Source organism: Callithrix jacchus, chromosome 8 (assembly GCF_049354715.1).
Source record: "Callithrix jacchus isolate 240 chromosome 8, calJac240_pri, whole genome shotgun sequence".
Taxonomy (NCBI): domain Eukaryota; kingdom Metazoa; phylum Chordata; class Mammalia; order Primates; family Cebidae; genus Callithrix; species Callithrix jacchus.
In genome coordinates, this window is record NC_133509.1 from 113509541 (window position 1) to 113534432 (window position 24892).

General features: G+C 39.7%; 1 protein-coding gene across 45 annotated transcripts in view; it reads left to right on the forward strand.

Annotated features, from left to right (window-relative positions):
- The window catches only part of NRXN3 (neurexin 3), a 1708033-nt gene that overhangs the window by 364789 nt on the left and 1318352 nt on the right, over positions 1-24892 (forward strand). Inside the window, exon 2 of one of the 45 annotated variants that reach the window (XM_078335546.1) lies at positions 2664-3227. The exons of the other annotated variants lie outside the window; for them this stretch is intronic. The gene's annotated coding sequence lies outside the window, so the exon portion shown is untranslated. The remainder of the gene's footprint in view (positions 1-2663; positions 3228-24892) is intronic. 45 annotated transcript variants of the gene reach the window in all.

The following is a 24892-nucleotide window of genomic DNA, read 5'->3' on the forward strand; positions in this document are numbered from 1 at the left end:
TGCAGCCATACCTGAACCATTTTTCTAAAGGAATGTGAATCCATAGCATTTTTCTTTTATCTTGGGTTTATGTTATTTGCAACCAAATTGATTTTAAAATATATAAAACTCTGGCAATGTTATTTTACATGTGGCTGATAAATTATATATCTATAGTCCAGGAGATAGCACTAATCACATGCCATGACAATAGATACAAGTCTGATCCAAATTCTGTATAGATATTGGCACTGCCCTTGGTTCCACATTATCTCTGGAATGCTCTAAGGGATAAGCTGGTTGGCCAACAAATACTGTTTTTGTCTCAGGCTCTTTGTAATGCCCAGGGAAATGTCTGAATTTCCCTTGATTGGGTTATCTCCCTTCCCTGTGAAGTTATGAAGGAGCTATAAATTCAAAGAATAATGCCATAGGAGAAATTAGGTCCTGCTTTATTATCAATTGTATTTTTGTTCATAACTCCAAATAACTTGGTTGGTGCACAGGGCTTAGCCTTATATCTAAGCAGACTTTCTCTATCCCATAAATCAAATCTTAACTCTAGCCAGTGGTAAAACCACAGTGGCCAGTAATGGTTAGTAAAGAATACAAGAGAGTGTGATCCATAGTCCAGACTACTTAAGTCTAAATGTGGGTCTGCTTCCTGAACAGCCAGAACAGTGGAGAAAACAATATTCAAATGAATTTCCTTTCAATTTCAGTGCATCCTTTCACTACAAAATAGCCCAATCTGTGTCTTGGATTCTGTTCAGTCAGGTTGAGAAAAAGAAGTAAATCATTCATAGTTTTGGGCATTTTATGATTATCACAAAGTATGCTAGACATCAACCTCATAAGTGATTTTGACACAAAGATGTGCTGCAAGCACTGTGCTTGAGACGCAGTCAACATTATGGTTATCACTGTACTAATCTCAGAAATCTTAGTGTATGTTTTTTTTTTTTTTTGTCTTACTGGATAGTTTTGTATTTCCACCTGTATGTGGAGCCCTGTCAGGGCCACATCCTTCTGGGATATACCAACGTGGAGAGAAGTCCTTTCATTGTGGTACAGTGATCCACTGGAGGAAAGTGCTATATCTGTGCATTTTGCAAGAAGTCATTCTATAGGGAGTGTATGATTAACAGAATCACTGAACCAGAGCCAAGATTCTAAAGGGACTACTTGAGATTGTCTTTCTAACCCAGTGATTCTCAAGCCCAGCTGCATGACAGAATGCCTGGAGGGTTTATTAAAAATACTGATTCCTAAGCTCCACCTAGGACCTACTGAATCAGGATCTTTTAGTGTAGGGTATAGGAATATTTTTTTTTTTATAACAACTTTCCCAGGTGATTTTTCTGTCAGTCTATAGAATGGCCTTTGAGGATCTCTTTATCTTTTACCTTCAAGTTAAAACACATCACTCTGAAACCTCATGAGCCAGATAAGAATCTAACCTATATTCAAAGAGGTTTAGAAAAAGATATCTGCAACCTCTCTCAGCAACAATTTTTTTTTCTAATAAACTCCCTTTTCAAAATTCTTGAACTCCACCTGGACTTAGGCAAAATGTTTTAAAATGGCATCAGAGTGAATCAAATCACATTAACTTGAGATGGTGGGCGAGGATCATGAAAAAGGACAGAGTGAAGCCTGAATGTGAGTTTGTCTGAAGAGGAAATGATGATTCCAGTAAGTGCCTTTTCTTTCCGTTTGCATTCTGTGGGATTAATCCGCTCAGCATAATCCTCTTAACAGCATGTGTTCTATCAGTATTTTATCTGTTCTACTTCTCTGACAATCCTATGTTTGCTAGCTTCCTCTTATTTTTGAGAAGCTCTGGATGTCACATAGAAAATTCAACCTTGTTTCTCTGTTTTCATACAAAGTTGGTTTTGAAATTCTTAGAAAACGAAGAAGACCCTTTGCACAGGCTAAAGATGTGTGAAAAGTCTGTGGGCAGAGTTTCCAGTTTTCAAAATTTAGTAAGGAGTGACTAAACAGAGGCTTTCTCCCTTGTCTCAAAACTGGATTTTAATTTGCACACTTCTGGGATGGGTCAGGAGCCTGTTGTGCTGAATCAGAGGATTTAGGATACAGGGCATCATGAAAATAAGCACTGGCCCCCATGCCTAGATGAGGAGAACATTTGTCAGCAGATGTTAGGGTTCATTTATAAGCTTTACTCGTGCTTTTATTTGTGTCACCAAGAAAATCAGAATTAGATAAGGGGCATCCTTCATTTATCAAAGATAAAGACAGGGATTCTCTTACTGTGGACCCAGCCCTATCTGTGCACTGCTTCCTATGGAGAATAATCTGAGGGCTAAAGGTATGACCACTTGCCATGGTACTAAAGTTCCTCAGCTGGCTGGACTTCATGCCATAATAACTTCATCCCATTGGGAATCCAAATCCCTCTAAATTAAAATACCCCTGAGATGGGTCTAACCTTAATCCCTTTATCAGCTTACTCTATAATTATCAATTAATACTTTAGAAGAGATTAACTGGTAAAAAATGGAAATCAAGATGGCATTGACAGAGTAAGTGCTCCTGGTTTTGCTCATCATTAGCAGGGTGACCTTATTTTTTAAATGTCTCTAGGTCTTGGGGTTTTCATGTATGCAGTGAAGGAACTAATGATAGAATCTCTGACCTCTCTTCCCATTCTGTTTTAGTGAGAGAATTCACTAAATTCACATTTCTGGATTCCTGACTGAAAGAAGATTGATAGGAACCTTGCTTAGTTCATGGCTTTCCTCATTGTGTCTGTGGAACTCAGGCTACATGATTGTGGGTCTAGTGAAACAAAGAGAGTGTGGCCAGAGAATGAAAGCCACAGGAAACCTAGATAGCTACAGAATTGCTTAGTTGAAAGCCTTGAACAGCTGCATTCCAGAGATGAGCTTGCAAAAGAGGAGTATCGTATGGGATGTCACAGCTCAACAGCAGAAAAATAGGCTGATACGATCAGAAAGGATGCCAGGCCATTGTGGACATCTGCCGTGCAGAATGACATCAAGTGGCTGTCTGAACACAGTCTGAAATCTCTCTCTTGACTTTGAAGAGACCCCTGGGAAACTTCAAATCTGCAAAGATAGCACTATAGCCAGCAGGCCTTGCTTTCTCATGTCAACATGATGCAAACGTTTCTGTGAATACGGGATTTGGAGTCAGAAGAACTCGATTCCAGTGTGATATCTAGCCAAAAACAAAGAAAACTGACAATGTTATTGTTAACGGTGAGCTTTGCTCTACTTTAAGCACAGGCTAAGTGTTTAATGTACTTTCTTTCATTCAAATGGTGACCTTGGGTTTTTCTATGAGTCTTCATTTCTTTATCAATAAAAATGAAGCATTTCTGATTTATCTGCTAATAGTAACTAACAGTTAACTGAATGCTTACTTGTGCACCAGGCACTGGGGTAAGCACTTCTTTGTGCCATATTATTTTTATGCAATAATCCTAAGAGGTAAGTAGGGATGATGACTATTTATAGATAGGGAAGCTGAGTTGAACTAAGTGAAATAAAAAGCAATGAATGAAGTCTGTGGAAGAAAGGGGCTTCATATTTTGTATTCTTCCTGGATATCCAAGTTACCCAGAAATACCCTAAGTGGCTTTCAGTTTTCAGACTTGGCTGTATGAAGTTATTCAGTCTCAGTGTGGGCCAAATGGAAGACTATTTGTTCAGTGCTGTGTGAATTAAGGGAGTGAAGTGGCAATAAGAAACAGAATTCTAGTAATCTAGAGTGGATAGAATCTACTTACTTAAGAGAACACTTGGATTCCAGAGTAAAGGCTTTATTGACTAACTTCCTAAAGTTGCCAGGAATATCAATAAACCAAATTTATCCCTTTATTTATCCTTACACCTTTGTATTAGTCCATTCTCACAGTGCTACAAATAAATACCTGAGACTGGGTGATTTATATAGAAAAGAGGTTTAATTGGCTCGTGGTTCCACAGGCTGTATAGGAAGCACAGCAGCATCTGCTCTGCTTCCGAGGAGGCTTTAGGAAACTTACAATCATGGCAGAAGGGAAGGGGAAGCAGGCACATCTTACACGGCTGGAGCAGGAGGAAGAGATGAGATGGGAAGGTGCTACACACTTTTAAACAATCAGATCTCATGAGAACTCACTTGTTGTGCAGAACCAAGGAAGATGGTGCTAAATCATTTATGAGTATTTCACTCCCATGATTCAAATACTTCTCATCAGGCCCCATCTCCAGCACTGGGGATTACAATTTAGCATGAGATTAGAGTGGGGACACAGATCCAAACCATATCAACCATCTTTCCTGTGTTGTTTTTATGTCCAGCTTACTGAACTTTCTAGGCTCCAATTTCTATGATCTGAAAAATGGGGCTAGTAATATCTTTAATTGGCTAGTGGTGGTAAGTAGGGGGTAAATATAGGAGATACTAAAATATTTTGTCAATGATATACTAATATAGATAGATGTTAGGCCTAATAGTGACTGTGTTGATTGCTGATTTATTATTTGTCAGTGATGACAGGATAACATCTTGTCATTTTCTTTTTTTCTTCCTCCTCTGTTAAATAAAACTATATCAAGAAGAATTGAAAACTTAAAAAACATGTGCAGTAATTGGTGGGGAAGGATAACAAGAAGAAAAGCACACAACTGTCTGCTGCTTAGCATATCCATGAATGTGTTAATTTAATTAGAACTGGCCTGTATAAATATTAAACTCGATTCACTTTCGTTATGATCCTTTGCTTTTCAAAGTATTCCCAGTTACGGATTATCTTTTTCAAATTCTTCTGTGAGTTTGAGGGAGTTAATGGAAGAAAAACAACCCAAATTGGAATGAACTGAGAGGGATTTTCATCTCATCACAGGTTGTTTACCAGTCGTAGCCCCTTATTTTTCAAATGAAGAAACTGGGGCCTAAGATCACAAAGCTAGCACCAATAATCCATGGATCTGACTCACAGTATTGTTCTCTTCTTGCTAGAGGAGCTAAAATAATAGGAGAGATAAACATCAGGAAACTGTAACCTCATAATAGAGCCTGACTAAATGTGCCAGGGCAAAAAAGTGTAACGTCCTCAAACTGTACAAGTCAGGTTAGCTCCAGATCTTTCACTTACCCCGCACATGGAAGTAGCTGCAAGTTGCAGCAGGTGAATATAGATTTTGTTCAAAGAAGAATTATTTTACAATGGCTACATTGGTTCCTAGCTAATGGCATAAGATAAGAGTGGGAAATTCAAATGCTTGATTTGGGTGTAAATGGAGGCAACTGTGACAAACTGAAGAGAGAAATCATTGTAGAAATTAAGTTCTGCACTTACCTTGATTACTAGAGAAGCAGTGTCTTTACTTTCTTTCTGGGTCTCAGACATCCCTTTGATTTCAGGTCAAAATCATCTTCTTGAAACAACTTGAACCCAAACCTGGCATCATCCTCTTCTCCTTCTCCAGAGAACCTCCTTGATCCTACTTCTTTGTTTTGTCTTTGCAGCTTTAGTCAACAATGACTGCTCCCACATTTCCTCATCTTTCCCTCAGTTTCCTGTTTCTGTAGCTCTGGGTCCTGAATTACAGCACTTTCTAATTTGGCTCTCTTCTGCTCTGAAATGCATTGGCTCTTTCACAATTACTGTACAGTATCCCCATTATGGCATTTTCTGACTCCCATGCTGGGCTGTCTCTTCCCCCAGCAACAAATCGCCTTGCTACCACATGACCTTTTGTTAACTAACTTTTATATAGAATGACACACATGCAGAATGTGTGAGAGAATCATGTAGGTAGGGGCTTTGCTTTGCTCTGCACTGAATATTTAGCACTAGGGTAGTTCTCTGCTGTACAGGTAGGAAGTCAATAATACTTATTAAATTAGTGAATAATTACACAGTGTAATTTAATTCCAAGTTTGGCATTTTCTAAAATTCACATAGGAATTTTCAATGTGGCCAAAAGCCCTACATTTCATAGCAAAATCATGACTTGGCTAATCAGAGAGATAAAATAAAGAAAGAAAAAACAGGTTCACCCTTTGCATGTGGCCTGATAAACAATTAGGCACTCCAGACACCAGGGTTGTGAATTCTATCTTTTTAAACAGGCGCAGTCTGCTCATTTGGAGATTTTCAGCACCGCGGACAGAGGTGTCAGGTTACTTTTTATCTGTAACTCCCTGAAGAGCAGGATAAAGAAATCCTCAGTTTGGGACAGAGTTGTCAGCCACTGTGGTAAAAAAAAATCACCCTCTGTAGCAGAAGAAAAGTTACTTAGAATCTTTTTTATTTCTACTCTCCCCTTGGAAAAATGGAATTTTCAGTTGTCAAGGCACTTAGGCTTCTACAAGTTGTTTTTTAGGTGCCTGGAGGATGGGGAAGGGTTGCCCTGGAACTTGATATTTTCTTCTGAATTTGACTTAACAGGGGAACCACCAGTGCCCCTGCCAATGGCTGAGTTGTCTTTTATGCTAGGTATGGCATAAAAGTAACCAAGTGTATACAGGAGTAGGCCCAGCTGTTCATGGAGCACTGGTTTTAGGACTTGACCTAAAACCTGGGTCATACTATTGCCAGAGCAAGAATTGCAAAAGCTGATAAACTCTGCTAAGATTTAACTAGTGAAACATACACATTCATGGGGATAAATAAATTCTTCCCAAACTTTCAGGTTTTACTGAATTTGGCTGTAAAATTCAAAAGCCAGATTAGCTAATAATTCTCAGTCTCTGTTAAATTCTTTTAGGAGCAAAGTGATACATTGTCTCTACCCCCGCCTTTCCTAAGAACTCATTGTTTTTTCTACTTCTCATTTGCTGTATTCAAATGCAGAGCTTTGCTAATGAATAGCCAAATGACTTCTTGACCATTGGGTCTCTCACTTTATCTTTCTCTGGACTCTCTACCTCCATTTACTTTCTAATCTTTGATGCCTTTCCTTCATTTTCTTGAAGCACCTTTCCTTTTCACAGTCTCTCTCTTTCTTTTTGCCCTTTTTGTGGCCACCACACACAAATCTAAACTGGCCCTCTTCTCATGGCAATAGACATCCTGATCTACTTTCTCAAGGAAGCTCAGGACAGGAGCTGATGGAGATTAGCCAAATAACAGAGTTGGCCTGCCCTTTGACCTGGGCCTGGAGGTGAGATTTTCTTCCTACGCTTACTTTGGAATAAGAAATGAGAGAGTAAAGTTTTCTTCCTACACTTACTTCATGTCAATCTCCTTCTCAGTGTCTAATTGCTATGATCAGAAAATCAGAGTTATCCAAGGCTGGGTATTTGCATACCACAATGAGAATCCCTACAACTAAGGTTGCTTGATGGAAGGGCAGGAACTGAAATTTTACCTGAGCCACGAATTGGCTCAAAGCCTTGGCTTGAGAGAGAATTCAGGTTTTACCCAGAAGTATCTACGTTTGTGTTTTTACAAAAGGGCTCATGATAGAGTTCAGATACCTTCCGCTATCCATCTGAACTGAATCTGAGTGTCATTTCCATTTTTGGGTGTGCTGGTGTCTGCTGTGTTGGCCTTTTAGAGTATGACATGGAATTTGGGACACTCTATGAGATTGGAAGGAGCTCCTTTAAGTGATGGGTAAAGATGTGGCAGGTAGAGGCCAAAGGTACTCAAATACGTTTTATCTAGCCTTCTTACTGTCTTTCTGTCCTTATGAAAACTGCAGACACTTTGAGACTAAGCTTATTTTATGCTTCTTTTCTAGGAGGTAAACCTTTTTGGGGAAGGTTTTATGCTCTCATAATTTTCAGTTAATGCTTCTACTTTGTGGTGGTTCCCCAATCCCATCTCCTTCAATAATGGCTCTAAAATATCACTACTTTTGTATTTTTCTTATTCAACCTTCAATTTTATTAGAGAATCTTATTCCTACTTCATGGAGGAAACTGATGATATTTTGTAGTATCTCTTAGAAACATTCTTTTTTAGAAACACTCTCTCTTCCACACCAATTCTCATTTGCTTTTCTTCAGGCTTAGAGATTACTTCTCTCATTCAAGACCAGTCCCTTCTTTCCTGTTTTTCAGGAGATTTCTCTATAATTCATTCTATGTCTCCACCCTCACCCCACCCCCACTAGTTGATCTGCAGCCTCTCCCTCTCTCTTTCTACTTGTCTGCATTCTGTCAGCTTAGATCACCTTTCTTGTGTCCCCACCTATTAATTATCTTTTTTTTTGAGACGGAGTTTCGCTCTTGTTACCCAGGCTGGAGTGCAATGGCGCGATCTCGGCTCATGGCAACCTCTGCCTCCTGAGTTCAGGCAATTCTCCTGTCTCAGCCTCCTGAGTAGCTGGGATTACAGGCACACGCCGCCATGACCAGCTAATTTTTTGTATTTTTAGTAGAGACAGGGTTTCACCATGTTGACCAGGATGGTCTCTATCTCTTGACCTCGTGATCCACCCGCCTCAGCCTCCCAAAGTGCTGGGATTACAGGCGTGAGCCACTGTGCCCGGGCTAATTATCCTTTCTTTGACCCCACGTCTCTCTAGCTCCCATCTTGTTCGTCTTTGCTTTCTTCTTTCCTTCTTATCCAAGTCATCATTCATTACACAACTCACTGAAATCTGAATTATCTTCCTGCAAATCCAATGAATCATGCTTAGGTCAATGATTTTTCTTTCCACCAAACTTGATATTCTTTATTTGCCATTTCTGCATGTGACACCACTATCTGTCTCAGGTAGCTGTCTCAGAAACTTCACATATTCCACACCCATCAAGCTCTATTTACTTTCTTCCTTAACAGCTCTCAATTCCCTGGCCTATCTATTTCTTCTACCACTGCCTGTATTCCAAACTCTGTTGTTTTCTACTATGCCACGACAGCAGCCTCCTAACTGATATTTCTCCCTTTAGCCCTCTTCTTTTTGTTTATTTGTTTTGAGACGGAGTCTCACTCTGTCGCCCAGGCTTAAGTGCAGTAGTGGCACAATCTTGGCTCATTGCTACCTCCACCTCCTGGGTTCATGTGATTTTCCTGTTTCAGCCTCCTGAGTAGTTTGGAATACCGGTATATGCCACCATACTCGGCTAATTTTTGTATTTTTAGAAGAGATGGGATTTTGCCACATTGGTCAAGGTTCACCTTGAACTCCTGGACCTCAGGTGATCTGCCCACCTCAGCCTCCCAACCTCCAGCCCTTTTCTAGTTGTTCATCCTCATTCGTATTTTCTGTGTAATAAACAACTGATTAAAATCCTTGTTACCTTCCTATTTCCTGTAGGGTAATTGTCCAATTTTCTTTATAAGGCTGTCCACAATTCAGCTCCTACCGTTTTTCCTGCGTTTTGTTCCAATCATCATTTGCCTTGCTGTTTACCCTCCACAACACCCAGTTGCTGGTGGTTTCCTGTATTTGATACACTGTTTCTCATGTTTGTGGTTTGTGGGAGCTTTCCCTTCTGTCAATATTGGCCTTTGCCTATTTGCTTAGTTAACTCAAGATCATCTGTTGAGAATCAATTCTGGTATCATCTCTCTAGGAAGCCCTCAGCATTTCTGCACCCACTTTCTCCATGCCTTACCACGGTGGGCGAGGTGCCTTCTTTTCTGTTGGTATAAAGTACCATGCATATGGCCACTGCAGCCATTGCAGTCATGGTACTGAGTTATGAGCTGTTTTTCTATTTGTTTTCCTCAATGTGCTTCCATATTCCTTCAGTACATCATTTGCATCCATAGTACTGGGCAAGGTTCTTGACACACAGGAACTGCTCAACTAAGTTTAATGAATTTATGTCAAATTTAGAGCAAGTTTGAAGAAATACAGGCTTTCCCCATTGAGTAACGGTGCAGTTTGGGAGAAATGGGCTGAAAAATTTTAAAGATAGCTTTTGCATGCTATTTGCCCCAATTATGTAAATGCTAATTGAAAACCAAATGACTTCTAGAAAGTCTGTAGTCAGTCTTCGCCATCGGGAGATAATGAGGCATCATGGATTTTGCTGCCTCTCTCTTAAATAACATGAATCCACTGTGGAGACTTTTAAACCTATGATGATATTTTATATCAAAACTGAGATAAATAAAAAATGTTCACTGACAATAATGACTATAGATAAATGCTGTCAGCTGTAAGGAAACGTCAATCACAGACAGACGCCAGTGGATCTGAGGGCCACACTGAATTTTCACATGTGTAAACTGTATAAAATAAGATTTTAAAGAATGTCATAATCATATTCAGAAAGTGGAATAAGCATGAATGTACATCTGAATGGCTGCCCAATTTATAATGAATGTTCTCTCTACAAGGCAATAAGCAGAAAAGGTGATGCAGAGCAGCCAGCCAGATACTACTGTCCTCATTTCTGTAACTTGTATTTCTGGATCCCATTTTGCTCATAACATTGTTATGCATTCCTCAGAACCCTTTTAGGCTCTCTCTTTCTCTTTCATACTTAAAATTCTAAAGCAGGTTCTGGTGTAGAGTTCTGAGATGATCACTGTGCCACATTCAACATTCCTGGGATTGCATTTCTCTTTACAAAAGGTAGCACTTTGGTATTTCCCTAGGACCCCTAGATTCTTCTTTTTTCTTTTCATTGCTACTTACCAGAAACACGTGCTCTTCAACCTGTATTTGTGCAGTATTATTTGTAATAGGCAATTATACGTACTTTTAGTGATAATAGTTGTTTGTACATTAACAATAATTTCACTTTTAAAATTGTGTATTTTCCCCTTCCTCATATGTGTATGTACACACATGAATACAAACAAGGACAGACCTGATTATTCCTTTGTTATAAGTAAAGACCATCTAATTATAAAAAAGCACGCCTAATAATTGCATTTAATGAGCAAATTAGAGCAATAGTACAGGAAAATGAGACGCAATTCCTTGAAATGTTTCTGTCTTATATTTTAATTAAAAAAAAAAGGCTTCCACTCCCCTCAGGTAGAGTGAGACTGACAACTGAGCTGCCCTGCTTCTGCCAAATATGAAGATATCTAAGACTCTGCTTCTCTGTTTACTGGGCAAAATCCTGGAGGGAGAGAGGAGAGGGGAAGGGAAGAAGTCTGTTGAATTTGAGGCTTAGTTTCACTCTGGGTTATGTAGCAAATTGATTTTGACAACAGGCAGCTACCCATTCATACTTGTGTTATTCTCAGGATTATGCAGTAAAATAGTTTAATAATAAAAGGATAGAGCTTTGATGTTAGAAAGACCTAATTTCTGGTCCTGACTTTGCCACTTTACTAATTTGTGGTTTAAATAAGCTACTTAAGTATTCCAAGATATAGTTATCTCAACTGTAGAAGGAGATCATTGATAGTGCTAGGTCACATTTTTTTTGTGACACTTAATGGGATAGTACTTACTTCAGTGCCTAGCATGTAGTCAAGGGTAAATATTGTCTATGAGAGAAAGAGCAGGAGGAAGAGACTAAAAAGTTCAAAGGATGCTAAGATGTAGTTGAAGAAGGATGCATTTAGACATTTAAATCCTGTATTCTTTTCCTATACATCTGTATTGTGTTGGGTAAGGCAATTTGAACATTCAGACTCATTATTTTCCACATCTGTAAAAAAATGGATAATCGTGCTTATTATAGAACAGTTCTGAGGATTAGGTTAGAAAATATCTGTGTAAGTGCCTAGTGCCACATCTTACTGTTAGTAAGAACCACATAAATGCTATTTGTGGTGGGATGCCACTGATGTTGAGTAGAGCTTAGCTGTGATTTATGATACTCCCAAGTGATTTTTTTTTAAATTGATGCCATGTGTTCTATTCTGCTCTGTGTTCTTATCAGACTCTTGATTCCTAATTCTTAAAGCAAAGGATGGTGCCTGAGAGTGTTTTGCCGTATGGCAGTTGCTGTCAGAATACTTTCCATATTCCCTTATCCTCACCATGTCAGTGCAACTTCTATCTGGTGTGCACATCTCTGCCTGGGGGCTTTCTCTTTGCTAATGGATCTGCTTTGTATCCTGTGCTATTGGCCAGAGATACAGAGAAATTAATGTCCTCTTTCCTCAGTATTCCTCAAACAATGGCTGGTGGTGTTTTCTACTGGCTCCTAGACCTTCCTCAGCAAGCCCGAATTCCATTTTCCCTTAATGGTAGCTGGTTATTGCCCTGTCTGTAGGTCACATCCCTACATCATGATCCAAATAATCTACCTGCACATCACTCTTGGTCTGAAGGTCTGCTTCTGAGGAAACCGAAACTAAGACATAAAGCAACTCTAGTAAACCAGCCCAGTGATGTTTATGGTGAATGATCATAAGTAGGTCTCAATACCAGAATTTTTATTATATTATACAGAACTGGTTATAACATAACTAGTTCTAGCTTGTCTGAGGCTTAATATGAAGGTTGAAATAAATATGCCTGAGACATACATGTATTTTTCTTAAAAGAATACCTGTCACCTGTAATCCCTGCTGCTTGGGAGGCTGAGGCAGAAGAATTGCTTGAACTTGGGAGGCGGAGGTTTGTGGTGAGCCAAGATCGTGCCACTGCACTCCAGCCTGGGTGACAGAGCAAGACTCCATCTTAAAAAAAAAAAAAAAAAAAGAAAAGAAAAAAAAAAAGGAATAGCTGTCTTAGGATGTGTTGGAGTGCTTGAGTTGGTAGGGGCTACGGGAATGTCATCTGATTGATTTTGTCAGAGGACATTGTGGATTTGAGATAGGTTGGGTAAGAGAGGATCATCATATTGATTCTAAAACTAAACTTAGGGCTTGAGGTTATTCTAGGTGGGGCAGAACTAGGGATATCTGGCATACTATGAGATTTTGAGGGCCGCCATAGCCCCATAGGTACCCAGACTTTATAGTGTTCATCCAATTAGGGATTTTCTAAAACTAGCTGCGTTGATTTAAGGTGATGGTTATCTGAGGAATGGGTAAGGCCTGGGAAGGGTAGAGGCAATATGGCTAGTTGTCCATTTCCTATAATCTCTAAGTTTGGCCAATCTCTAAGTTTGCATAAATTGATGCATTTATGACCTGAGATCATAAATGGAGTCCATAGAGTCCGTAAACCTCCTGATAATTTATGTAAAACTTAATGCATATGTACATTTTTCTAGAGAAAAAAGTCATGAGCTTTTGGATTTTAATAGGTATCTTCAATATATTGAAAATGACTTCAGCTTGATATCCAGTTTTAGTGCTAACAATCGTTGCAGAAGTGTTTTTGAGCACTAATCATATCAGTTGCAATAATGGTGCTCCTTAGGGTCTCGGGTGAGCTGAGACTTGGAGCCTTGGGATCCACTCACCCTTAAATAAGCATAGTGTCCCTCTTGATGGGGGTCTGTGGTGCTACAGAGAGGTTGAGGAGAATTGGCATTACCCAGTTTAGTGGGGTTAAGATAACACTGTAATGCATGGCTGACCTCAGTGATGAGTTATCCATTTTGCAATGTGGCCCTTTATTATATTGCTGTTGACTTTGTTGTTGTTGTTATTGTTATATGTTTGTTTTTCTTTGGCTATCAATGCTTTTATGGGAGTGATTTCTCATTTCCTTCAATCCTCACCTACTTTCCTTCAAATGGTCTTCAGTGCAGGTAGCCTATTCAGGGTAGAGCAAAACACCAAAAAAGGCAAAGTCAAAATCAAGGGTGTGTTATCTGTCATAGAGCGTATTATGAAGGACAACTGAAGCTCAGTGCTACGAGGGGCTCTCTCAGGAGTTGCATAGAACGAATCTTCAAATTGTCTGCCTGAAAGGTGGAATAACGCAGAATTTATTTACTGTGCCTATTTCTGCTTGGCTGAGGGTTACTTCATGGGCATTAACTGTCTTACATTTCCAGGTTTACTCAGATGCCCTGAAGGTTCCTGCAGGCTTCCCACATGCTGATAGCAAAGGAGCCCCAAGGTACAACATGAGAGATACATGATACAGCTCAGGCAAAGTGCTATCGAGTTATACCAAAGGCAGCTGTTGGCAGCACCAATCCCTGGAGTGCAAAAGTGAACAGAGAGGATATGAGGGCACAAGAGGTGTCTGATACACCTTCTCCATTTTAGCATCTCTCCTCATCGAGACCATGGTAATCTTAACTTATAGGCATACAGTGTTAATAAATGAAACCAGAATGGTGGATTTGATCCCCATGTAGGTCACTTAGCTGCCCACAGTGAAAAGTAGCACCATGGACATGAAGCGAACAAACCCTAGCCTGAGTACTTATTTCCATGGATCAAAAGGATGGGGAAGTGCAGATAGAGGGTTGAACTTTATAACTGGGAAAAGTCCATTCCCACGGAGTATTTTATTCAATTCCCAAATAGCCCTAGGGTTTATGTAAAGTGCATGGTGGAATTCATGCTTTCACTCTAACAACTTAAGGCTCATAGAGGTTAACTGTGTGGCTTGACTAGGGTCGCAAGTTAATACACTGTGGAATGTATGTCTTCTATATCACACTTGTTCACATCGTCCAGCTCTCTGGCAACACAGTACTAGAAAAGGAAAGTAGTTCAGAGAAGGATGTGCTCATTGGGAATCCATAGAGTCTCAGTCTTCTTGGGAGGGTACACACGCCTCACCTACCAAATCTGAAATATAAAGAACTTTTGCTTGCAACTGGTTTGATCTACAGCATGGGTAGAGGTGGCAGCAGAGAGGTGACTGTGGAGAGGTTGCCCAAGAGACAGCAGGGAGATTTGGAGCATAAACAGGAGTTGGGGTTCTCAATTTGGCAACTAAGCATTCTTTTGTTATTGCAATTTCTGAGGCTGCAGTGGAGCCTGGTTGACTTTAAAATTCATTTCCATTGGTTTCTTCTTTAATGATAGTTTTAGACGCTGCTTTATTGGCATTGCTATCGATGTAATTTAATCTTGGCGGTACCGATGAACTGATTGTTCTCTTGTAAATTTGAGAAGGAAGTTGGAGAGTCTGGGAGAACCAGGACTGAGAGGAGCAATAGGCTGCATTGCTACTGGCACCCTGTGCTATGAGGTCAACAGGAAGCATAGATAGGAAGGTAGTTTCTGAGGGCAAGACCTAGGCTCTTCTCTCAATTCGCTTTTGATTTCAAATTTTGTTTCTTAATTTGCTTTAAACACACACACACACACACACACACACACACAGCTTTACATAAATACATACATGTGATGATTTCAGTACATTTTCCTAAGTGTATTCTTTTCTTTCCATCTTTGTTCAATGTCTCACCTCTTCTCCTTTTTGCCCATGTTGGTCCCCTAACTCTACTCCAAGTTAATTACCTCGTATAAATCCTGGCATATTTCTTGTTAATAATCAAGTATAAATCCTGGCACATTTTTCTCCATACACATATAATTTATACATATAAAAATATATACAAGTTTTCAGGTCATTGTTTTATAAAATGGGATATTATATACTTATTTTGCACCTCGATTTCCTTTTTAGGAAAACACTATTGTGTAGCATAGAACAAATACAAAAAAGTTTAAAACATATTTATGTACTTTAAATAATAATAAAGCAAACACTCGTAGTATATCTATCTACCCACTGTATTAAAGAAATAGGGGCCGGGCGCGGTGGCTCAAGCCTGTAATCCCAGCACTTTGGGAGGCCGAGGCGGGTGGATCACGAGGTCAAGAGATCGAGACAATCCTGGTCAACATGGTGAAACCCCGTCTCTACTAAAAACACAAAAACTTAGCTGGGCATGGTGGCACGTGCCTGTAATCCCAGCTACTCAGGAGGCTGAGGCAGGAGAATTGCCTGAACCCAGGAGGCGGAGGTTGTGGTGAGTCGAGATCGCGCCATTGCACTCCAGCCTGGGTAACAAGCGCGAAACTCCGTCTCAAAAAAAATAAAAAGAAAAAGAAAAAAAAAGAAATAGGAAATTACCAGTGCCTTTGAACCTGCTGTGTACCACTTTGCAGTGTCTTTTTCCTCTTTCCCTCAGGAACTCTACTTTCTGGAATCAGTCCTGTGTTTCTCTTTCTACAGTTTGTTTCTTTTGCTCACATTACGTTATAAAAATCTTTTCATGTCAAAAGGCAGTACTCTAATTGACTCTTTTTAATGGATATAATATTCCAGTGTGATGATATGTTATATATGTGATATATGTGGTATTCTCCTTCCTGTAAATTATAATTTTATTTCTATTTTACTTTATTCTACCATGCACAATGTTGCAATAAATGTCCTTGTGTATTTGCACTGGGGCTTTTATATCTGGTGCAGTCCAGGAGTGGGGTTGACACATGGAAGGGGATGTGTATTTTAAATATGAACAAACACTGTCATATGGCTTTTCAAAGCATTGTAACACTTCACATACTCAAGCAATCCCTAATAGTGATACAAATTATTGCTCTTTTAAATTGTGCCAGCTGAGAAGGGTAAAGTGATATCTCTTTGTTATTTTAATGTGCATTTCCCAGACTATTAGAGAATCTGAGCAACTTTGTATTTGTTTGTAGGCTTTTTAGCTGCGCACTTCTGTGTGCTTAGAACTCCTGAGTCTCTGAGAATAGCCAATACATGGGCTATTTATGACTTCTTATTTCTACCATGGAGATATTTGTCTTTTTCTTGTCTTTCCAAAGTATTATTTCTTTACTTTGTTTAAGGTATATTTTGCCATCAAATATATTACTTTTTAATGTAGCTAGATGTCTGATTTTAACTTTCACATCTTCTAATTTCCAGTCTTGGCAAAGAATGTCTTCCCTGTCCCCACCTTTAAAAAACGTGTTTAGTTTTTTAGATTAATTCTTTTTAAATCTGGTTTTATTTCTTATATTTAAATCTTAATTCATTTAGAAATTAATTTTTGTGTTTATAGATGCTGGAGGTCCCTGTTTCCTTTGTTCTTGATGATAATGATGAAAACAATAGCTAACAACACTGCTGCTATGTGGTAGGCATTGTTACAAAGGCACTTTGCACGTATTGGATCGCTGACTTGGTCCCTGTCCCTCACAACTTTTAAGACGTAGATTTTCTTACCTTATCTGTTTTACACTAGAGGAAAATGAGGCACAGAAAAATAGAGTAACTAGCCCGAAGGTCACAGAGGAGGTCAGGTTGTGAATGTGGGATTTAAACTCTGGGAATCTGGCCCCGAAATGCACTCTTATTACAGTACCTCTTGCTTGTTAGACCACGACTATTTATGAAAAAAGCCATTCTTTTCCCACTGAATAATGTTACTTCTCTTGTCACTTATTGAATCCTCACATATACCAGAGTTTATTTCTAGATTCTCATCTGCTCCCTGATCTTTTCATCTATTCCTAGAATTTTTTGTTGACTTGATGATCCTGGTCTCATAATGTTTGATATCTGTGTAGCCTGGTCTTTCCTCATTGCTCTTCTTTTTTTTCATTTCTTTATTGGCTGTTTCCAGGCATTCATACTTTCATATAGAATTTATGTATATTTTATTCAATTAAAGTAGCTGATAGGATTCTAATTGAAATTATATTAAAACAATATATTAATTTTGGCCAGGTGTGGTGGCGTGCACCTGTAGTCCCAGCTACTCAGGAGGCTGAGGCAGGAGAATTGCTTGAACCAGCGAAGCGGAGGTTGCAGTGAGCCGAGATCACACCACTGCATGCCAGCCTGGCACCTGGTGGGTGACAGAGGAAGACTTTGTCTCAAAAAAAAAAAAAAAAAAAAAAAAAAATATATATATATATATATATATATATGTAAAACATTTTGGGACAATTGCCATGTTCATACTAATTACCCCATACATTAAAAATATAGTATGTTTTTTCTTCATTCAGAAATTAATTTATATCTTTTTACATGTTTATATTTTCTTTGTGTTGTCTTTTAAATTTTTTGGTGAGATTTATTTATAAATATTTTAAAATTTTTGCTGATATAAATAAAAATTTGTTTTTATTTCTATTCTTTAGTGATTGCCACTAGAGAAGAGGTATTGATTTTGTATATTTATTTTGCATGTAATGATAGGAAGAAAACTTATCAATACAATCTTTTCATTAATTAAACAAGAAAAATACATTTGTGTCAATACAGGCTGAAACAGCTTTTGATAAACTTCAGCTGCTATTAATTCAGCTTTTGCTTAATACAATTCAGGCAAAATTGAAATAAGAGATGATTTCTTAGATATGTAAAGATTATTTTCTAAAAACAGCAGCAGATTTAACAGACATGGAGATCGTTTCAGTTAAAATTAGAACGCATTTAGGGATGTCCATTATTACCCATATTAAACATTGCATTTGCCATAACCTCCAAGGCCATAAAACACAAAAATAAAATAGTTGGTGTAAATATCAGAAGAGGTAAAATGGTCTCTTTTTGCTGTTGCTATAATTCCTTACCAAGAAATTTAAACAACGCTAGTTAAAAACTTACAGAACGAATAAGATAATTTGGTAAGTGGTCTGAATATAAGTACATAATATTAACCACTTCTTTATTCTATCAATAATTAACAATTTTTAGTTCTCAATGTTCAAATTTCAGAGAGGGCAGCTTTGAGCTATAGATTGGATCATTTCCCATGCCTTGGACAGGGAGATAAAAGCTTCTTGGTATAGCCCCGCTAGACTCTACCCAGTGGAACAAGGGTGATTGCTCAAAGAGCTGGCAGGGAAAATGGAGGATAGGCAGAAGTTTTGATAAGTAAGCCCCACATACCGTATGTACCTGAACTTTAGAAGTCAAGGGCCTCGGTTTTAAGAGGATGAATCTAAATTCTTTGCATGCTTCTTCTCGATTCTTTCCCAGACCCTTTTCCATTGCCCCCTCCCTGTTGAGCTGTTTCACACTGTGTCCCAGCTGGTTGTCACATTGTTCCCTGTCCATGTTTTGCACATTCCTCTGTTGTTTGCCCATCCTTTCCCCTCTAGACATATTCTATTCCTTTTTCTTTCCGATTCTGATTTGTCCTATAGGGCTCTCTGCACGTTCCCATCAAATACTTGTTCCATTACCCAAGCCCAGGTCCCCTCTCCCAAACCATGGGAGTTCTAGGAGCCCACTCTACTGAAGACCTGAAGTCCGTCTAGCTGTCACAGTTTCTTCACTCCTGGGAGAAGAGACCCATTTTCTTTTCCACATCTGTTCCTGCATCTCTGTGACATCTGCCCCATGAGATCAAAAGAGGAGAAGGGACCGGGCTCTCACCTCCCAGACTATACATTGTTTAGCTTCCTCTTGGAGTCTTTCCCCATTTCTGTCATGGAAATAGTGAGTGAAGATTTGAAGGCCAGTTTTTTTCTTGTTGTTGTTTTGGGGTGTTTTCTGGTGTATGGTCATAGATTTTATTTTTTCATTCAGAGAAGCCAGGTTCGACCTAAACAGTTTCATACTCTTACCAAGAGGATGCTTTGTGTCCTTCAGTGTTTCAGGTTTGTACGGGATTCAGAATCACGGTTTGCACCTAGTAGGTGAGCCTTCATTTATCCAAACTATTTTGAGTTCTCACCCTTATACCTTTGCTGTTGCTATTTCCTTTCTCCTGAATGCCCTTCCCCCTTTCTTTGCTCACTTGATAACTTTTAGTCTTTAGGTTTCAGCTCAGGTGTCACCTGCTCCGAGAAGCCCTTCCTGAGCTCATGCTCCCCTTCACCAAGCTGCCACAGCAACCCGTGTGCATCTTGATCACCAGGCTTACAGCACTGTTTGAGATAATTATCTGTTTGCATGTCTCTTGCTCCCATTAGTCTGTTAGTACCTCATCGATGTGCTCAGCCTCTAGCTGTGAATGGTGCACAGGTAAACCCAGTGAATATTTTTTGAACAAAAAAAATAAATGTATGAATGAACTGAGAAATGTTTTGCTGGCGTGGATATCAGTCATGTCATTTCATAATTTGCTATCTGTTTTTGTCTTTTCTTCTCTAATTCCATTACCCTCCCAGCTCTTGTCTCTCTACATAAGCATGTTGTGTGGATGCTGAGTGAACTTTTACTCTACTGTGCATTCACAGTGCATTCATTCTAGTATGCATTTCTTCCTTGTGTCCCAGCCTACTCCTTCCTTTCTCTCATCTGTTCATTCTAATCTTGTTTGAACATCAGGCTGCTCCCACTGTCCATACTTTATCATCGTTACTCTCCTCGTTAGTAACTTAGTTAAAAAGCACGTCTTGGATCTTTCAACTTACTAGACTTTTCCTAGAGGAGGAGACAAAGCTGGTTCTGCAAAATAATTTTTTTTTTTGAGACAGGATATCATGTTGTCACCCAGGTTGGAGTGCAGTAGTGCAGTCACAGCTCACTGCAGCCTCAACCTCCCCAGGCTTAGGTGATCCTCTCACCTCAGCATCCTGGGTAGCTGGGACCACAGGCATGTGACACCATGCCTGGCTAAATTTTGTATTTTTTGTAGATACAGGGTTTTACCATATTGCCCAGGCTGGTTTTGAACTCCTTGGCTCAAGTGATCCACCTTCTTTTGCCTCCCAAAGTGCTGGGTGACATCCTCCAAGCTACTATGCCTGGCTGGTTCTGCAAACTTTTATTTCTATGACCTTTTCTTTCTCTTGGTTTCTCCTTAACACTTCTCCCCCATGGACCCATGGTGCAATATGGGAGTTAGTGCCCCAAAAGTGACTACCTACTAAAATCATTCACACTCAATTATTAGGAAAGTTCGAATGACAACTTTTTTATGGAGATTGTTTCTTTTCTTTCTTTTTTTTTTTTTTGAGAGACAGAATCTTGCTCTGTTACCAGGTTGGAGTGCAGTAGCACAATCTCGGCTCACTGCAACTTCCGCCTCCTAGGTTCAAGTGATTCTTCCACCTCAGCCTCCCGAGTTGGACCACAGGCACGTGCCACCACGGCCAGCAAAATTTTTTTTATATTTAGAAGAGACGGGGTTTCACCGTGTTGGTGGAGATTGTGTTTTAAAGGAATGCCTGGCTGGGTGTGCTGGCTCACACCTGTATCCTAGCACTTTGGAAGGCTGAGGCAGGCAGATCATGAGGTCAGGGGATCAAGACCATCCTGGCTAACACAGTGAAACCCTATCTCTACTAAAAATACAAAAAATTAGCCGGACATGGTGGCGCGTGCCTGTAGTCCCATCTACTTGGGAGGCTGAGGCAGGAGAATCATTTGAACCCAGGAGGCAGAGCCAAGATCACACCACTGCATTCCAGCCTGAGTGACATAGAAAGACTCCATCTTAAAAAAGATCATGCCAGAATTTCAGGCAAGCACCAGTTGAGAAGGTATTTTTGTGAGAGCAGGGTGTTATCAGTAAGGTTCAACATGCTCTATATAAAAGGACTGGAAGCTCTGCCTGGGATGCATGAGGACAGTCTTGCCTGGTCTAAGGGTTAGATGGCAGAGAGCACAGGACTTCCGGATTTGGAGATTTAGGGGATAAGTCACGAAATACCAATGATGAGAACTTGAATAGTTCTGCGACCTCTGTGAGCCTAAGTGTAAAATGAGGACAGCAACACATATCTATATTGCCATGCTGTTATAAGAAATAAATGAGATAAAAAATATAAAGCCTTAGGAGTCAACAGAGTGTGGTGGTGGAGCATGAGTATTGCAGAGTCCGGTTGGTCAGGTTCAAACTCTGGGCCTGACACTAATTAAGGGTTAATGACCTTGTGTGAGCTTTTAATCTCTGTGTGCATTCATCTCTCTATCCATATAATAAGGGATACAAGACGTGTCTCATATAGTGGTTTAAAGATGAGATTAAATAATTTATGTGAGAACACAAATAGAAAAGCATGCATATGAATAGCATTTAATATTCAGTTAATGAGGCTCTTATCGAAGTAACAGTGGAATATATGTGGATGTAGGGGCCCCCATGTCATCAGAGAAGGGTCCATTTAAGGCTCTATTGGCATTTGCTGAAGGTTCAAGACTTGCTGTATTCCTCTCTGTGAATAGACCTCTGGAATTAAAACCCAGTACAAGGGTTTTTTTCCCCCATTTATATCTATGTGTGCTTTTCCTGTCTTGCCTTTTTGCTAATTCAGAAGCAGAACTTGGTCTTATTACTGACTTCTAGAAGAAATGTCATGACTCTCATAAGGCTTGTCATTACTGTAGACTATACTGACTCCCAGAGGATCATTTTAGTCAGCATACAACAGGTTGCTCTTCCTCTTCCCTCCCATTTTCTTCTTGCCCTTTCTTCCCCCTTCTCTAGTTTCTTTATCTCACTTCCTCTCTCTGCCCCTTTCTATTCTCCTTTCCTCTCATTTTCCTTCCTATCTTTCTTCTCTCATTTCTATTCTTTTCCCTTCTCTTTCCTTCTCTCCTGCTCGCCTCCCCTTTCTCTTCCCCTTTTCCCATCCCTCCTCTCCTTCTACTCCTCTCTCCTCTTTCATCTCCCTTTCTATCCTCCTGCCTCTCTCCCTTCCCCACTCCATTCCTCCATAGAGTTCTTCCTTTTTTCTTTTCTTGAAGTGGGCTTATCAAAGTATTTTTTTAAACAAAGGCAAGTCTTTCTGTAAAAGAAAAAAAAGTCAGAACAACATTTTCTTCTCATTATGGAACCAAAGTGCCCTTAGGGATCAAGTAGCCCAGCAATCCCCAAACTTGGCTTGTTGGTCCTGATACCCTTGGGTAGCATTTGAAAGCCAGGCCCTGCCTCCCGTGGTTCTGAATCAAAAGATCAGCATAGAGGCTTGGAGTGGCATTTATGTGGGGTGTATCAGAATGTATTTTAATTCAAGAAGATGTGGATTTCAGTCCTAATTCCATCAGTTACTAATGGAACTATCTTGGCTGGGCTATTAAAACTTCCAGAGCCTCAGTAACATTTGTAAGAATGTGGAAAATAGTGTCTTCCTCAAATAACTAGCAGCAATCAGCAGATTGGCTGACACATAGTAGGTGTTAAACATTGTTTCCTTTCTTCCTTCCTTTTGGGTATGGTACAGAATCCTGGTTATTTCTCTAAACACACAGGATAGTGATAAAGGAAAGCCTGTGTCTTTCTGTGCCTTGTAGTACATATTAGAAAAGGCAAAGGGCTTATTCAGCAGCATTATTCATGCTCAGACCCCTGCCCAGCTGCCTCTAAATTTGATCATGAGAAGTCTCAGACGCTGGAATGAAGTCAGCAAATAAAAATAAACAACATAGCCAAGCATGGTGACATACACCTATAGCCCCAGCTACCAGGAGGGTGAAGCTAAGGATTGCTGGAGTCTAGGAGTTTGAGGTTGTGGTGATCTGTGATCACACCACTGCACTCCGACAGGGAAGGATTGCGGTCTCCAATAAATAAATAAATAATAATTAGAAATAAATAAACAACATTTTTGGGTAGAAGGGATGAACAGAAATTGATTAATGGGTGCAGATACACCATTTGATAGAAGAAATAAGACCTAGTGTTAGATCAGTAAGGTGACTATAACCTGTAATAATCTATTGCACATTTCAAAATAGCTGGAAGAGAATAATTTGAATGTTTCTAGTGTTAAGAAAAGATAAATATTTAAGTGATGGATATCCAAGGTATACTGATTTGATCTTTACAGATTATATCGAGATATTAAATCATCACATATATCTTGAGACTGTATACATCTATCATACATCAATAAAAAGTAATTAGAAGCCCCATTTATTGTGAATTCACTTTCCCAGGACTATTTTAATTCATCATCGTAACAACCTTATGAAGTAAATGCTGTGATTATCTTTAACCACTTTGACTTGGTAAAATGTCTATAGGCAGAGCTTCTTTATCTTTTTAATTTTGGCTGCTATGTGCATGTCTGTTTCATTTACACCATTCTTTGTCTGTGTTTCTTAGATCCCAAATAAGTACCGAGGGGTCTTGTATTCATTTCAACCATACGATATCGAGTACCTAATAGGAAAAATTCCGCCTCTAGTGTGAGGAGCTGAGAGCACGAACCATGTGCAGTTCTGATTATCTGGGCTTATTCTCACTTGCTCTCTGAAGCACCCAAGCCCCGGTTGGTGAGTCTTGCTGCAGTCTCCACTGAGTTAAAGACCCATTCTTTTCAAGGGTCCCCATATTGGGTTTGCTTCCTTACCTTAGCTCCCAAAGCTTTGTCCCCCTCCCCCATCCTGCCCAGTGGATGCTCTAGTCCTGTCCACCTGTCCCCTCTCAGAGTTGTAGAAAAAGCTTCTCTCCATCAGCAAGAATCCAGAAAGGTTATTCTTATATGGGACACTTGATAGTGGTTCTTATTCCTTGAGGAGGAGCAATCCTTGTGATTTCTTGGTAACCAAGTTCTAATTTTGGTAAGTCCAGGGATCTGAGGCTAGAGCTGCTCTGTCACAAGTCCTGTTTGCATATGCTCTGTATTTCTACTCCCACCTTCAGCCAACTTATCTAAATCTTGCTCCTTTTCTTCCATTCTTGCTAATTTAATTTTATCCTTCAACTCATGGTTCCAAATAATCCCCTGCGTTAGTTGTGCCTACGGCAACTGGTTTAACTCTCTCTGCCAGGCAACAAGGTGGAGGTGCAGGGGAGGGATAAATGCAGCCTACTTGTGATTTATCACAGTTGGAAAGAAAAGGGAAGACATGTATAACGCTTTTTTAGAAAGAACCAGAAAGGCAGAGAGAGAAGAGGGTGTGGAAGGAGATGAAGGGTGCACTGTGATGGGAACAGATTGCCCAAAAGGTAAGTGGGTGGCAGAGAGTAAAAATAACCAGGGAGTGACCAAGCCTTCATTTTCTTTGAAACACTCACACTTTAGGGATATATTGAAACTGCTAATTTTGTTGGCATTTTGACACCTCCTCCTAATTAATGAGAAGTTTATTAGGAGGATGACTGAAGGAGCAAGCTGCTTACAGACAAAGAAAGAAGGGAGAGAATACATTGAACCTATTCAGCTCGGCAGTCACGACCCATGGAGGTGCCGTGGGGTGTGTGGTTACTTGTGGGCGAGCTCAAGCAGAAGCCTTGTGCTGGGCTCCTCTCCTGGGGTGGAAGCCTTCTG